We start from the raw sequence: 12,898 nt of genomic DNA, 5'->3' as shown, positions 1-12,898 counted from the left end.
AAGACAAAGTCGATCTCCGTTACACCCCCGCAACAATTTACATGGTTGCCCATATGGTCTTTGTTGATGTTCTTTGTCTCGTGACTTTATCGATTTGTCGCAAAATGATTCCACCAAATTCAAAACAGGGATCAGATTTTACCCGCAACTACTGACTCTGAAAAGGTTGTGAAAAAATGGGTTGAATGTGAATGTTTATTCCTGAGACAATGCTTGGAGAGCTTCTCCCGATGTGACTGCGTCATCTGAAGTGGACTGGGTTGCGTTTTGTGTTGCATCAAACATGTCTGTGGATTGTGTTGAATTTTGTGTTGCGTCAATCATGTCGTCATCCATGATTTGACTGAGCGTTAGGATGTCGACAATAGGTGGTTTGATGTGTTTGTAGGAGTGCTTGTTGCTGCAGGGTTGTTTGGTGCAGCGGTGGGTGTAGGTGAACGTAGTGCAGATGAAGATTAGCTGGCTATTGCCGCAGGGTTGTTTGGTGCAGCGGTGGGTGTAGATGAACGTAGTGAAGATGAGGTGGCCGACTGGAGGCGTTGATTTTCACTCCTAAGATTGGTTAGTTGTGTGGAGTCTTTGCTCGCTTTGGTTTTCAGGGCCGGACTACCGGGGGGGTTATGGGGGTTGCGCAAACCCCCCCTAGCCTAAACATGTACCTTACTTATTTTTTTATTTTTTATTATTGCTTATTTTATGCCGTTTCATGCAAGGAGCGACCATTTTCCTATCTCAGAATATGACCTACCCGTCAGCTTCAGGGGGCTTCGCCCCCTGACCCCCACAACGTGGGGGTGGGGTGGTGGGGGGGGGGGGGTTCTAGGGTTTCCGGACCCCCCTCCCCCCCCCAGCCAAAAAATAAAAATATTGAATGAGGTATGCATTTCTTTATTTTACATTGAGTTTCAATTTTTGGGGTATTAATCAGTGACAAAATCTGCTGCCTGAAACTGGTAATGATCATCCTCAGAATGCACCAGATTGCACCATTTTGCATCCTTTTTATCAAAATTTTCCGGGGGGGCATGCCCCCGGACCCCCCTAGCTAGCTAGGCGCTTCGCGCTGTCGGCTCGGCGCTTCGCGCCTTCACACCCATATCTTCACAATAGACTTTTGAAAAAAACCAGTCATAAAATGAACTGATCCGCCCCTGCCGCCAGGGGGGACATCCCCCTGGGCCACCACTGGCAACCCCCCCCCCCTCCTCTTCGCCTAGTCCGGCCCTGGTTTTTGCATCTGACAATTGGTTGATGATGGTCTGGAAAGATTGCTTTTGTTTTTGTCGAAGTCGGGGTACTGCTTCAAAGGTCAAGTTGTGGTCAGCGTCTTGAAGTGAGGTCGCAGTGAGTTGGTCGTTGGGACGCCATATCTGAAGAAAATTACAAAAAAATATACCTTATACACAGGAGTATGGAACACTGAAAAAAGATTTGTTTTGGCAGGAATGACGTTTGCATGATTACGTCTACATGAACAAAATTTTCTCTTTATACGTTTGCTCATTGGTGTAAAAATCCAGCCCCCCCCCCCCCCCCCCCCCCAAAGCATGTAAAGGTAAAAGCCATCGTAAAGATACGAAATGGAAATCTATAACGTCTAAAATATATAAAGATTCAAACGCATATTGTAACTAAATGACAACAGAAAATATACATGGTCCAAACACACACACATACAATCGAGTGCACGCATCCATGCATATAAAGTCATGTACACACACACACACACACACACACACACCCAATAAAGGTACGTCCAATGGCACGTGTGTGTGCTGTTTTCAGGTAATAGCACCGCCCTCCCTCCCCCTCATGTATGATTTTTACGAAATGGAAATCTTTCCTTGAACCCCCCCCCCCCCCCCCCCCCCCCCCCACTCATGTATTGCCTATGCCTGGGTTAGTAAACAACGAAAGAATGCAGCGTTTCTTTCTGCATCTGCATGGGTAACGCGGGTGTGACGTTTTCATCTTTCGCTTTGTAACGGTGTTGATATTTTGATTCTCGGCCTCGTTGATCTAGTATAAACTCTACACTGAACAAAAAAACACCCTTCGATTGTACTGATAAGCGACCTTGTGTACCCTACATTCATGGGGCCAAATTTGTCCAACCAATTTTTTTTTTATTTAACTTGAAATTTGATTCATCCTCAAATGTTTCCCTTCTTACTCAAAGGACGTAACCACTTGGTACACGTTTTCGAAAAAATCGATTTTGGGTGTGAAATCTATTAAATTTAACCAATTTTCTTCACATGCAAGAAAATGACATGCTTTTCGTCCATAAATAATTTCACTTCTTAATTTTACCAGGAAACATTTCAGTCTTGAGTATCGAGGGGGAAATATGTACACAGGCGAAAGATGAAATCGTGACACCGGCAGAATCCCAAACTTTGGCTTAGTACCGCACCCCCCCCCCCCCCCCCCCCGTCCATAATGTATGGCAAGATTCCTTGAATCCCCCCCCCCCCCCACCCCCCCATATGGCCTATGCCTGGGTTAGAAAACAACCAAAGAATGCAGCGTTGAAAGAGCGAAAATCCTGCAGTTCAGCCGTGGCGTGTCAAAATGGCGGGGGAAGACTGAGAAACGTGGCGAATAATGTTGCAAATTCTCTATAGTATAACCCCTGTGGTAGAATACAGCAAGGTTAGGAACACTTTAAGAAAGTTTTACAGACTGATAAATGGGATTTACCTGTAGAGCCAGTTGTAGGATCCAACAGCAGATTTGACAGTTGCCCCGATTCAAAGCTGGGGGAGGAGCGGCAACATTCGCTTTGCCTTAGGTTCTGACTAAAGACTGCGCGACCGCCGACTGGAGGCGTTGATTTTCACGCCTAAGAAGATTGGTTAGTTGTGTGAAGTCTTTGCTCGCTTTGGTTTTTGCATCTGACAATTGGTTGATAATGGTCTGGAAAGATTGCTTTTGTTTTTGTCGAAGTCGGGGTACTGCTTCACAGGCCAAGTTGTGGTCAGCGTCTTGAAGTGAGGTCGCAGTGAGTTGGTCGTTGGGACGCCATATCTGAAGAAAATGAAAAAAAAATTATACCTTGTACACAGGAGTATGCAACACTGAAAAAAGATTTGTTTTGGCAGGAATGACGTTTGCATGATTACATCTACATGAACAAAATTTTCTCTTTATACGTTTGCTCATTGGTGTAAAAAAATACAGCCCCCCCCCCCCCCCAAATGATCACACACACACACACACAGTGATGAAAGTGCGCATCTCTTCCCAGCCTTGCAGCGCTTTGAAAGTTGGAAGCATTAAGCATTAAAGGTAAAAGCCATCGTGAAGATATGAACAAAAAGTAAGACGTCTAAAATATATAATGATTCAAACGCATAGTATAACATAAGTAAATAACAGAAAATATACATGGTTCAAACACACACACACACACACTCACACACACACACTCACACACACACACACACACACACACACACAATCGAGTGCAGCATCCATGAACACACACACAGACAATTAAACACACACACAATAAATGTACGTCCAATGGAACGTGTGCGCGTGTGTGTGGATGCTGTTTTCAGGTAATAGAACCCCCCACATGTATGGCCTATGCCATGGGTTAGAGAAGTAGAAAAAGCAAGATTCGTTCACCCCCCCCCCCCCCCCCCCCCCACATGTAATGCGCCATGGGTCATAGATTTTTACGAAATGGAAATCTAAAACGTCCAAAATATATAATGATTCAATTCAAACGCATATTCAGATCTGGGAACCCCTGTTTTGCACTTTGACTATTCTCTGTTTCTCAAACAAACTTGGTGTATTATCAAAAAAATGAGCGTACTCCACACAGCGTTTGCACATCCATGATTAAAACATGCCTCATGCGCGTCAAAATGGCGGGGGGAGACTGCAAATTCTCTATCTCTATAGTATAACCCCTGTGGCAGAATACAGCAAGGTTAGGAACACTTTACGAAAGTTTTACAGACTGATAAATGGGATTTACCTGTAGAGCCAGTTGATGCGACAGCAAATTGACAGCTGCCTCGATTCAAAGCTGGGCAGAAGCAAGCGGTCCGAATGTTGCCACGCTTTAGGTCTGACTAAAGACTGCGCGACCGCACGCGACTATACAAACAAACAAAATAAAATACAGCAGGAATGACGTTTGCATGAATCCATGATTACGTCTACATGAACAACAGTGATAAAAGTGCGCATCTCTTCCCAGCCGTGCAGCGCTTTGAAAGTTGGAAGCATTAAAATTTAAACGGGTAAAAGCCATCGTGAAGATACGAAAAAAAAGTATGACGTCTAAAATACATAATGATTCAAACGCATAGTATAGCATATGTAATTGACAACAGAAAATATATACATGGTTCACACACACACAATCGAGTGCACACATCCATCCATGCTTATGTACACACACACACATGGCATCAAGCAATACACAATTAAATGACACGTATGGAAAACGTATAATGAACATGAACATGGCAAGTAATTCACACCGTTACCTACTATAAAATTGATGATATATATATACCACTCACTTGCTATTCGCCTAAAAGCTTGCAGTGTGCTGTGACACATATAAAGCGGGGCTCACACACAGGCGGAGCAAGCGGAGCAGGCTGCTCCGATCCTGCTCCGCTCTCCACCTGTCCTCTCACACACAAGCTCCGGTTCCGGAGCAGGCTGCTCCGATCCTGCTCCGGTAGGGGATTCCCCTATGATATGACGTAGTTTCTCCACTCGCGCAGTCTGATGGGAAATATTTTTACACGTGGATAAGAAGTGGCGGGAAAAAAACACCGTGATGTTTACCAAAGGAGACAAAAGTCTTGTCTTTTATCGCAATTACTGAACATATTTCTAAATGGACTCTGTATAAGTCAGTGTGTATGCGTGTGTGCCAGTGCGTTTTAGAGCTTTTCAGACACAAACTATGTGAGTGTGGGGGTCGGGTGAAGAGAGAGGTGGACTAACAACTGTTGGGACATGTTTTAAGTTTTGGTTCTTTTTTGTTTTATCGAGTTATATCCGAAGCTTCAAAGATGTTGAATGTGTATAGTTACACTAGCTTCCATGGAATCCATTCTTTTTTTTTTTTAGATCTACTACTAACAATCTCTCTTGCAGACGGTTAGACTGTTGCTTTATGTTACGCGCAATATGGCTTTGATTTAGATTTAGTTTTTTTCATTTTGTGTGTGGTTTGATTTAGCTTCACTCTACTCAGAAGAAATGTTTTAAACATGATTAACAAAATATTACTTTATGGATGTTTGCAAATAGAAACGTACGTGTGTCAACAGCGCAACAAGTTTCTAAAGAGGACGATATAGAACGCTCATGGCCGGACCGTATCAGGTTGGGGGGGCCCCCAATTGTGTTAGGGGTTCATTAGTTGAGGGCGCTAAGGGGAGGTCTGGACGTTTTGAAATGTAGATGAGAATATGTGGAATCTAGCTGGCGCGTTCTCCGAATATTTGTCATGATTTATTGATTTTTATTTTATTTTCACCCTTGGAGGAGATACATGTTCAGGCGGGGGGGGGGGGGGTGACAGGAACCCCCCCTGGATCCGTCCTTGACGCTAGACAAAAAAGTATCTGTGCTGTAGCTTTTTTATGTTTTATCTCACCCTCATTTTTGAATGTTGTTTTCACACACACACACACACACACACACACACACACACACACACACACACACACACACACTTTTGATCCCATTCCATGTATTGCGAAGACTTTATTCAGGGTTTTAGCTAGTACTTAAACATCCAATTTCAAAGCACAAGTCTGAGCTGAGAATAGATATGCATAAATGTGTAAAATAATGGTGATTTGTGATCAAAACACTTCACAGGGAAGCTTGTTTATATGTCTTATGTATGTGTCTTCCATCGCCCTGGCAACATCAGAACTCCACACCAGCCTGCAAAAGTATAAACATAAAGGGTGACACAAATGAAACAAATGCAGCCCATAAAAATGCTTAATACTTCTTGACCTGTTGACCTAGTTAGTTAATATTTGGCGATTATTAACTATATCTTATGCATGACAAAGGTCAACACAGTGGCGAGTTCACAGGTCAAATGGAGGGGTAATTTGGAACACTTTTGAGTTTTTCTTTTTTCAGCACATTTTCAACCAAAAAAAAGGACTAAAACATTACGTCTCCAATGAGTTAACAAGATCGTAAGATTTTGTTGATCTTGTCCGAGTGGATTTTGTGTATACAAGTGTTATCTGATAGTTACCTTATTGCTTCATGTGTCATTAACGGTGTAACTGGTTGTCTGAGGGATGCATTGACTAAGATCTCATATATGCTAGATGTCGAAAAACTACTCAAATTACCTGCCCTCGAAAGGGTGGTAACCAAGCTAAAAAAAAAAGACGCCATAGGAAATTAAGTAGCGTGGAAGGATGGGAGGGTATAAACTATGAGAATTGGGTAAGTATATTAATTATACAAAAATTTATTATTGAAATTTTCATTTGAATTACATAGTTTATACCCTCCAAAACTAACACTCTTAAATTCTTTAATGCTTAAATCGGGTTAATTAGTGTAAAACCCGAAACGGTTGAGTCTATCCCCGAATTCGGATCCTTTTTGGAAAGAGCCCAAAAGACAGACCATTTCACCTACAACATTGTAACTTTTGGTATTGGTCATACCTAAGCTGAAATTAATGTACAGCAAATATACAGTGCAAAATGCCGTTAATGGTCTTGCAGGCAACTCAGTTAGCTATCCTGCCTATGCAACTGACTCACGAAGTCTCGCACACAGATAAACAAATGAGGGAAGGGGCCTGTGTCGTCTTCAACCAATAAACACACACACACACACACACACACACACACACACACACACACACACACACACGCGCACTAAAGATGAATATTGCATATGCATAATGCAGAAGAAGACAACTTAATCTGATAATCTATAGATGTAGTGACTGGTGCAATATTTAACGAATTTAAAAGGACGACTCTGAAATGTATCATGTGAACCAACTTCTCAATAAACAAAATGAAGACCAGTTTAAAAAGTTACCTGTTTCATTTTGGAATGTTTTTGGTCCCATCACATCTCTGATGTACACTCCATAGACGCACTGTAGTAATAAAAAAAACTGTTTAAGGAGAAAAAAGATTATGCAGGGAGGAAGAACAGTAAGAACAACAGAATCAGCAGCAACATTCACTAATCTTACTCCACATAACACATAACACTGAATCTCAGTGAAGAGTTAGTGATCCAAATATTTTAATTAAACAGAGAGACACAGAGAGATTGAGAAGGAGACAACAGCTATGTGCATGTGCGTGTGTGTTTGTGTGTGTGTGTGTGTGTGTGTGTGTGTGTGAGGGGAAATTTAGTCATTGAAAACTAAACACTTTCTACTCTTCAATATCAACAGTCATAGACATAAAAGAGCCACTGGGAAAGTTGGACATGAACATGTATGTTGTAGGTGAGGAGGGGGGGGGGGGGGGGGGCTGGAGGGTCTTTGTTGTTTGTAGATTATAACTTAGCACAAATTCCTGTTTTGTAACACTGTAATGTATAAGTAGAAATGACTGTGGAATAACTTTCTTCTGTTATATCAGTATGATTATTTGCAAAGTTACCCGGATCATTGTGGCATCCTCTTAATCCTATCACGTCTGAGACTTTAGTAGACGTGCCTGTAGAGGGAAGGGATGGGGGAAGGGGGTGGAGGGTGGGCATAGAGAGTGTCGGTGTAATATGAAGGAGGGAGGGGAGAACCATTGGTAAATAAAACTCTTATAATATCAAAAGTTCTGAAACTATTTGAGCACGAGTTTCCCATTACCACACAAAGGTGCAGATAGCAACAGATGTTACACCGAGAGTGGGGGGGGGGGGGGGGTGGGACTTTTAGAGGGTTAGTTGTTGGACTGTAGTATCTGAATAGCAGTGCTATGGGGTGAGGGTGGTGCTGGGGCGGAGTATGTATCGTATGTAACTTGAATTGGATATTAATAAGCATGATCACTCAGACTAGAGCTAAAAACGGTGTTAATCTTCACAGACATTACATAATATGAATTCACAAGCATGTACCTTTTGTTTTGCCCTTGAGTTTGGTAGAAGGCAATATTGAGTGTCGAACACAAGTTGCATTGATCACTGTTGTATGTTATGTAATGTATATATTGTGTGTGATACGTGGAAATGTGATACTATTTATTTGCATGTATGATACAGGTACAAATGTGATAATTGTAGGCTTATACTAGTGATTACTGTGTGTGATACATGAAATGTGATATGAATGCTGTTTTTATATGTTATACTCTTACTTTCTCCCAAGCGCAAGACAAATTCTTCTCTGAAAATTGAAGCCAATAAAATTTGAGTTGAGTTGAGTTGAGTTGAGTTGACACTGCGTCACCCTGCGGTCAATCTCCTCTGATCTGCAGATTGCACCTGCACAAACCCAAACAATGTTATGATCGCAAAAAGCCTGCATAGCCAATGGATCTAAGAACACAAACACTCGATGGATCTAATTAGAGAGTCTGCAAACGAGTCATTTTACGTTGGAAATTCAATGACAATCTGTCAGTCAATGAAGCAGATAGATCTGTCCCTGCGATTGTTTTTGCAAGCAGATACATGTTTGAACTTCACTTATCCCGTTATCATTCAACAAATTGATATCTTGCATGATGAATTTTGTGCCGAGGAGCTGAACAAACAATCAAAATCAAGCAAGTGGTACATTCAGAAGACAAACTTCAGTCGCAAAAAACAAACTGACGAGAAAGAACCTAGCTTAATTACTGCTGTATTGATTTCGGCCAAACCAACGCATTTGCATACCGAAGTCATTCCTCCTTTGATTCCAATCATTGTACATGATCTTAATGCAAAAATATATACGAAAACGAGCTGATCGAAATGAGTAACATTGCACCTGCATTGACTGTACTGCAAAAGCGAAGGTCGTCTGCGACTGGAGATTTCGAAGTTGAACAGCAGCGTTTCTTCACACTCAGCTGTTGGCTTCCTCGGAAAAGTGAAAAGCGTTACTTGAAATCTAGCGGAAACCACATTGTATCTTTCCGTTTCGGTATTCTTGTGTAAAATCCATGAAAAAGTTCTTTCGAAAAAGGCGGCCGTCGTTATTTGGGATGCCACCTAGTGTCACACTACTATTTCCGGAGAAAGTGATGAGTGCGCTGATTGGCTGCACCGCTGCACCGGAGCCAAAAAATAGAAACGTGTCCTATTCCTTGCTCCGCACCGCACACACAACTTTCTCCACTCCTGCAACGGAAGTAGCGTCATCTCTCCGCCTGGTGCAGCCTACTCCACCCTTGCTCCGCTTGCTCCACCTGTGTGTGAGCCCCGCTTAAGAAACCAGAAGAAAAAAGGACTTTACTTTGGCGAAAAGAGCATATGCTGCTTATTTTTGTACATAACTGCTATAACTGTATTTTTTCCGAACACTTACATGTAAAAAACATAGAGATATATCTTACCATTTCACTAAGACAGCCAAAATAACGGTCAAATTAAGGGGAGATCATGATGACGTACATGTCTATGGTTGCACCGGGGGAAAATATTTAGTCGCTGGAATATGGCAATCCGAATGGTGCAAATGTCCCTTCTAGCTCTTGATGTCTAAATAACGCATTATTTAGCTAAATAACGCGTTATTTAGCTAAACAATGCTTTATTTAACTATATCATGCATTATTTAGCTAAATAATGCATTGTTTAACTTAAACAATGCATTATTTACAGATACAGAAAAAAGAGAGCACAAAGCACTAAACAATGCATTGTTTAGCATAAATAATAGATTGTGTCTGTAAATAACTCATTATTTATAAATAATTACGCGTTTTCTCTAAACAATATATTATATGTAAATAAAGTGTTATTTAGATAAATAAAATATTATCTAAATAAATAAAATATTATTTAGATAAATAAAATATTATTTGGATAAATAAAATATTGTATGTAAATAAAATATTATTTAGATAAATAAAATATTATTTAGATAAATAAAATATTATTTAGATAAATAAAATATTATTTAGATAAATAATTTATTATTTACTGTTTTTGCCTTGAAATAGTATTATTACGCTAAATAATGCTTTATATAGCTATATAATAGGTTTCCGCTATATAATTCATGATTTGGTAAATAATACATTATATACCGTAAATAAAATATTATTTACCGTAAACAATATTCATTGTTTAGCGCAGTGCATCGAAGCCGATATTTCTCTTGTTGTTTTTTACCACGTGTTTCCGTGGATCCACGAGAGCTCTGTTGATTCTCAAACTGACCAATCAGACAACTAGCATCTGTCTCGGCGTACTAAAGCTACATCCGCTTCGCTTCCGACCATCTTCTTGTCAGGTGGCTAACTTCAACTGATGGTACAACAGCAGCAATTTAGTTCGCAGTCGTTCATTCTCCATGTCCAGATGTAAAAGATGTTCCCCCATAAAACTTTAAAATACGAACCCTTTGTAGTGCCAGTTCCTGGACAACCGCTGTAGTTAGAGTTCTGATCAATTCAGCGGGAACGTTCCCTTGTGCTTGTGTAGCCATCTTGATTACATTTGGATTGGATTGGATTGGATAAGATTTACAGTCCAGTGAGGTTACCCTCATGGAAATTCGGGCTGCTTTCTCCCCGGGGAAAGCGAGCTGCCATACACACGGCGCTACCCATATTTTTTTTTTTTTTTTACTGCATGCGTGTATTCATGTTTCCTGAGACTTAATGCCGTGTGAGATGGAATTTTTTTAAAACTTTATTCCAAGTCCCACGGGTATTTGATGGACATTTTTATCTATGCCTATACAATTTTGCCAGGAAAGACCCTTTTGTCAATCGTGGGATCTTTAACGTGCACACCCCAATGTAGTGTACACGAAGGGACCTCGGTTTTTCGTCTCATCCGAAAGACTAGCACTTGAACCCACCATCTAGGTTAGGAAAGGGGGGAGAAAATTGCGGCCTGACCCAGGCCTGAACACGCAACCTCTCGCTTCCGAGCGCAAGTGCGTTACCACTCGGCCACCCAGTCCCTTGGCGGAACCGGATGAGGAGTACCGGATACTGGGTTTGCCAAGACAGTGGAGAATCAACAGCGCTCTCTCGGATCCACGGAAACACGTGGAAAAAAACAACAAGAGAAAAAACGGCTTCGCGATGCGCTAAACAATGAATTGTTTACGGTATATAATATTTTATTTACGGTATATAATGTATTATTTACCAAATCATGAATTATATAGCAGAACCCTATTATATAGCTATATAAAGCATTATTTAGCATAATAATACTATTTCAAGGCAAAAACAGTAAATAATAAATTATTTATCTAAATAATAAATTATTTATCTAAATAATAAATTATCTATCTAAATAATATTTTATTTATCTAAATAATATTTTATTTAGATAAATAATATTTTATTTACATATAATATTTTATTTATCTGAATAATATTTTATTTATCTAAATAATATTTTATTTATCTAAATGATATTTTATTTATCTAAATAACACTTTATTTACATGTAATATATTGTTTAGAGAAAACGCGTAATTATTTATAAATAATGAGTTATTTACAAACACAATCTCTTATTTATGCTAAACAATGCATTATTTAGTGCTTTGGGCTCTCTTTTTTCTGTATCTGTAAATAATGCATTGTTTAATTTAAACAATGCATTATTTAGCTAAATAATGCATGATATAGCTAAATAAAGCATTGTTTAGCTAAATAACGCGTTATTTAGCTAAATAATGTGTTATTTAGACATCAAGAGCTGAAAGGGACATTTGCACCATTCGGATTGCCATACTGGAACCTATAAGGTTATACGGCGACTTATCAGATGATAATGTTTCGAACTTATCTTTTAAAAACAAGTCGCGTAAGGCGAAAATACAATATTTAGTCAAGTAGCTGTCGAACTCACAGAATGAAACTGAACGCAACGCAACGCAGCAAGACCGTATACTCGTAGCATCGTCACTCCACCGCCCGTGGCAAAGGCAGTGCCCGTGGAATTGACAAGAAGAGCGGGGTATTCGTTGCGCTAAGAAGGATAGCACGCTTTTCTGTACCTCTCTTCGTTTTAACTTTCTGAGCGTGTTTTTAATCCAAACATATCATATCTATATATTTTTGGAATCAGGAACCGACAAGGAATAAGATGAAAGTGTTTTTGAATTGATTGCGAAAAAAAAAATTTGATAGTAATTTTTATATATTTAATTTTCAGAGCTTGTTTTTAATCCGAATATAACATATTTATATGTTTTTGGAATCAGCAAATGATGGAGAATAAGATAAACGTAAATTTGGATCGTTTTATAAATTTTTCTTTTTTTTTACAATTTTCAGATTTTTAATGACCAAAGTCATTAATTAATTTTTAAGCCACCAAGCTGAAATGCAATACCGAACCCCGGGCTTCGTCGAAGATTACTTGACCAAAATTTCAACCAATTTGGTTGAAAAATGAGGGCGTGACAGTGCCGCCTCAACTTTCACGAAAAGCCGGATATGACGTCATCAAAGACATTTATCAAAAAAATGAAAAAAACGTTCGGGGATTTCATACCCAGGAACTCTCATGTCAAATTTCATAAAGATCGGTCCAGTAGTTTAGTCTGAATCGCTCTACACACACACACACACAGACAGACAGACAGACGCACATACACCACGACCCTCGTTTCGATTCCCCCTCGATGTTAAAATATTTAGTCAAAACTTGACTAAATATAATTAAGTAAACAAATCTATGGAATATTTTGGAGTTCCATTAACAGATAAACAGATCTATCTATCTT

General features: G+C 39.8%; 1 protein-coding gene and 1 long non-coding RNA gene across 2 annotated transcripts in view; one reads left to right on the top strand and one right to left on the bottom strand.

Annotated features, from left to right (window-relative positions):
* Window positions 1–12,898, top strand: part of LOC138966901 (uncharacterized) — a 55,204-nt gene that overhangs the window by 15,347 nt on the left and 26,959 nt on the right. The gene's annotated exons all lie outside the window — the stretch shown is intronic.
* Window positions 5,093–8,178, bottom strand: LOC138966898 (uncharacterized). Its single transcript, XR_011455787.1, has 3 exons — window positions 8,110–8,178; window positions 7,075–7,135; window positions 5,093–5,937 (listed from the first exon to the last, which is right to left on the bottom strand). It is a non-coding gene; the product is annotated as an uncharacterized lncRNA (long non-coding RNA).

This window comes from Littorina saxatilis, linkage group LG5, assembly GCF_037325665.1.
Source record: "Littorina saxatilis isolate snail1 linkage group LG5, US_GU_Lsax_2.0, whole genome shotgun sequence".
NCBI classification, from domain to species: Eukaryota; Metazoa; Mollusca; class Gastropoda; order Littorinimorpha; family Littorinidae; genus Littorina; species Littorina saxatilis.
This window is presented reverse-complemented; position numbering and strand designations above follow the sequence as displayed.